This window comes from Myxocyprinus asiaticus, chromosome 1, assembly GCF_019703515.2.
Source record: "Myxocyprinus asiaticus isolate MX2 ecotype Aquarium Trade chromosome 1, UBuf_Myxa_2, whole genome shotgun sequence".
Taxonomy (NCBI): domain Eukaryota; kingdom Metazoa; phylum Chordata; class Actinopteri; order Cypriniformes; family Catostomidae; genus Myxocyprinus; species Myxocyprinus asiaticus.
The window spans coordinates 67,528,745-67,533,813 of NC_059344.1; positions in this window are offsets into that span (position 1 = coordinate 67,528,745).

Sequence of the window (5,069 nt, forward strand, 5' to 3'; positions counted from 1 at the left end):
TCCATGTTTACTCACTCTCCTGAATCTTTGCACCGATAATAGGGAATTTAAGCACTGGACGCGACAGCTATGACGTCCGCGCATGTATGATTTGAACACGCTACTTCTGGCCGGTGTACGGTGAGCATCTACTACAGGAGAATCACTGCTGAGAATTTGCTGTTACTACGTGGCAGATTTTGTATGTAAATGTTATGATATGTGGTTTTGTAATTGTGTCTGTAATAAGTTTTTGCCATTAGTCTTTTAATGGATTCTGTGTAGCAATTTTTTTTTAACTCTGGCTAAATATATTGTATTTACAGTTTGTTCAAAGAAATGTCCTCTTTTGCCAACAACACCTCAGATGATGTAAAGCGATCACAGTAAGAAGCCAAACATCCTCCTCAAAACTTCTTATTCATGTATGAGCTAGCAAGTCCATGTTTCATGTTGTTCAGAGCCCCTATGGAGTGAACAGAGAGACATGATACACTTCTCTGTAGAGAAATCCTACTGATAGAACCATACAGGTACAAGAAAGGTAGTGTTGAGAATAGGAGGAAAATAGAGGCAGATCATACCAGAAGAAGCAAGGAAGAGGGCCATGGAGAGAGTGAGTCAGACCACCAGTAGGATTAGCGACAAGGAAGAGTATTGTAGAACCTACAAACGTAAAAGAAGTGGGAATGACACCATTGAGTTCGGTCTACTCTTTCTGATTTCACTGTGAGATCAGGCTGCAAAAACTCCAGCCTGATCTCACAGTGAAATCGGAAAGAATAGGCCGACTTTTCTTTTGTCCAAATCAGTACACGTTGACCGAAATTTCGAAACACTGCCCCCAGTGACCAAAGCGGCAAGTGTTGTAGGGCATATGGGCACGTGTGAGCTCCATTTATGTTCAGGAGAGGTTGCCAAAAGCTAGTAGTGAAGCAAATTGTTTTCAGCTTTACAGGATGTTATACAATGAAGAGAAAAGCATATATTTATAGAACCCAAACCTTACCTTAACTATTAGTGGAGTAAAAAAGTAATGTTAGAGAGAAAAGTGAAACCTTCGAATCATGCTCGTCATTGATTATTCAAAGGTGGTTACTGTCTAGTTTTGAACCCTAGTCTCCCAATCCAATCGCATCAGGTGGAAAGGTAAACATACTGAAACCACTGCAAACATGTCTGATAAGATTGCTGCATGTCAGCGCATCAGCAGTCACCGATCGTAGGGTACTGAAACTATCGGAAACATCATGCCGACTTCACGTGTGATCATGTTGGTTTTTGAGGGAGAGATGGACAGGCTGAGAGGGAGCTGAGGGAAAAGGTGGTTTATGAGGACATTTATTATTTAGTGTGTGTGTGTGTGTGTGAATAAGTACAGATGTGTAATTTATTTAATGCAATTATATATATATATATATATTAATGTGCATGTCTGTACGTGTGAGTTAGACATTATGAAATAGTCTTGAATGTGTGGAGGATCCAAGTTGTAGAACCGAGTCTGATTACCATACAGACAAGTAAGTGCATTTCTTAAAGCAGATACCACATACAGTTTGCAACACTACTCAGCCCAATTTTTTAATTATTTTTGAAGTCCATGAACATTAAGTAATTTGCTATGCTTCCAAACAACCATTCCACAGACACTCTGACTTCACTCATACTTTTGTTGTATGTTTGCATTTGGGGGGGTGAGGTGAACATTTCTAAATGGGCTCTGCAGGTGCACGCGCAGTGGGTATACTGGGTCCCCGTTCAAACACATAGCATGACCATCCTCAGACACGACATGACGCTCCGGCAGAGGTAACAGTATAGATTCTGCCGGCATCCCAGAGTCATGCTTCTTTCCCTCTGTTAAAATATTTTTTATTATTAATTTTTTATTAACTGTAAGGGTAACAAAATGTAATTCAAACCTACCTACAGGGCCATACAGATGGGCAATTAAACCATTAGGAATGGCAACTGCCTGATATTTTAAACTGTGAATCCGCTTGTGACCATTGTATAGGACCCTCTGTGTTATACCAGGTCTGGCTATGGGTCGCACAGTGCCATCGATGAATCCAAAGCGGTTATCTAGAGGGGCTCCCATTTGGGAGATACAGTCAGTGTATGTTTTTAATGCAACAGAGTTCAGTATGTTGTTGTTCCACTGAGTTGCCTATCTGTCACTCACTCAACATTGTGTAGATGAGTGACACTAGGGGTCACTTTTGGGAGCTCAAGACACCTCTGGTCTTTGATAAAAAGCCAATGAAAATTGGTGAGTGGTATTTGAATACCACTCCCCTGGACGTACGGGTATAAAAGGAGCTGGTATGCAACCACTCATTCAGATTTTCTCTTCGGAGCCGAACGGTCGATGTTTATGAGCTGATTGTTCATTCAACTCTGCTGGATCTGACAGCGCATTTCAGCGGCTTCTCCCTCCTCTGCACTAGTGCACTGCAGAGAACGCCCATGGGCGCTTCGGCAGAAATAAGAGAGTACATTTCTCTAAAAGAGTATATTTCTCTAAAACAGCGGCACACATGGAGTGTCTTTTTAAAGATGCGTCTTTTTAAAGATGCCTTTCCATTTGTGTGTTATTCCTGGTTGTGGTCATTACCTCTCAACTTCTGACGGTCACGATCGCTGTCTTCCGTGTCTGGGCACGACCCACGCTGAGACAGTATTCGTGGATGGATCATGTACTCATTGCGAGAATATAATCATGGCAACATTGCGGTCGCGGCTTGCTCCCTGCCTCGGTCCTTCTACCTATGGGTATGAGGCCAGCGCGGCTAGCACTGGGGGCGATATGGGGACCCCAATGGGACCACCTCTGCCGGGTATACCCCCACGGACCTCCCATTCCCCAGCACGCTCACCTGCCCTGATTGGGCTTCCGGATGAGTCCGCCGGCTCATCTCACGGGGAGTTCGACCTCTTGCCCTTGAAGCTGATGAGCTCTCGAGCACAGCATTGGAGAGCGGGCTCGTCCAGTAGGACGCGGAAGCCTCAGCTGGTCTCCCCCCCTTGGGTACAGTTGCCCAGTCACAGGCTGACATGGAAATGACGGACATGCTTTCCCGGGCAGCCGTGACTGTCGGGCTAGAGTGGAACCCTCCACTCTCCCCTGAACCCTCATGGCTCAATGATTGGTTCCTGGGCTCACGGCGCTGCTCACGGCAATGCCCCGCTCCAGTCCCTTTCTTCCCGGAAGTGCACGAGGAGCTGACAAGGTCGTGGGAGGCACCTTTTACTGCCCGTTCCCGATCTTTCAGCTCCCCTGCCCTCACTACCCTCGATGGTTGGATGCCCAGGGGCTATTCAGCGAATCCCCCGGTGGATAAGGCACCTCCGCTCCTGTCCAAGGCCTGTAGGTTTACGTAGTCCCGAATGGCCAAAGCCTACAGTGCTGCTGGACAAGCCGCTGCTGCCCTGCACGCCATGGCTCTTCTGCAAGTCCATCAAGGCAAGGTGCTAAAGGAACTGCACGAGGGTAGTTCCGCCCCAGATTTGATGCAGGAGCTGCGCTCAGCGACCGACCTCGCTCTCAGAGTGACGAAGGTCACAGCGCGGTCTCTCAGGCAGGCGATGTCCACCTTGGTAGTCCAGGAGCACCACCTTTGGCTCAACCTGGTCGAGATGGGAGAGGCCGACAAGGCACGGTTCTTTGCTGCCCCCATTTCCCAGGTTGGCCTATTCAATGACACCGTCGAGGACTTTTCCCAGCAGTTCTCGACTATGTGGTCTCCACGATGTCTTCCCCTTGGGGAAGGATAGGAGGCCACAACTGGGCTAGCCTGTCTCTATCTTTTGGGCAGTTGACTTGTCTCCAAAGGGCCGTTCGACACTCATAACAGTGTTGGGGGTGGTTACGTGTTGGCCTGGCGCGCTGGCTACGAAGCACACAGTGGTCTGCCCGTCACACACTGCCAGTTCACGTAACACAGTTCAACCAGTTGTGGCGTTTCGTATAGGGACCCCTAGTGTCACTACATCGACACAACGTCGAGTGAGTGACAGATAGGGAACGTCCTGGTTACTTGCATAACCTCTGTTCCCTAATGGAGGGAACGAGACGTTGTGTCCCTCCTTCCACAACGCTGAACTACCCGCTGAAATGGCCGGGACCTTGTCTCAGCTCCTCAGCACAAAACCGGAATGAATGGTTGCATACCAGCTCCTTTTATACCCGTATGTCTGGGGGAGTGGTATGCAAATACCACACGCCAATTTTCATTGGCCTTTTATCAAAGACCAGAGGTGTCTCGGGCTCCCAAGAGTGACCCCTAGTGTCACTACATCGACACAATGTCTCGTTCCCTCTATCACGGACCGGAGGTTACGCAAGTAACCAGGGCGTTATCCTCTCATGATGTGCAGCATATATGTAGTCAAGCACAGAGTTTGTGTCCATACACAGAACATCTGCCAGGATTGGTAAATCACATTTTCTCACATGGAATTCATTTAAATCCTCCTCGATGTCATCGAGATTGAAAGGTGGGTAAAATCTAGGTTTTTAGAGCTATTAACATCCTACAAGATTAAAAACCCTTCTTCTGTCAGTAAATGAACATTTAATGCTGTAAGCAACCCTTCTCTTGCTTTTTTTAAATGACATTTTGGTAATTGTGAAATGAACTATTAAATGAGCTGTTCTGCCGTCCTCTGTGTTGTTGCTTAAAGATCTTTACGTTTCTTGGCAATGGTGGTTGACCTGTTTACCTCCGATGGCCATAGCCGTCGCGTCCACAGCTGTTGCTTAAATTCCCTACTGCCACAGTTAAAACAGAATAGGCCCGTCTTATAGTGCACTGAGCAACAGAGCTGGCCCGAGTTAATTTTTGTTTGCAACCATGTATGGTTCATAAATGCTGATTTTAAAATTGAAATTCAGCCTAACATTTTCTTGCATTTTAATTATAGTTTATAATACATAAATACATTTTAAAAACCATCTCATTATAATACATGTGAAAGAACTCACTTGAATGAGTATGCATGAATATTTATTTACAACACTGCAAACAGCAATTGTTAAACATTTGCAACATTTTACCAAAAATATTACTGTGTAACACATGTGC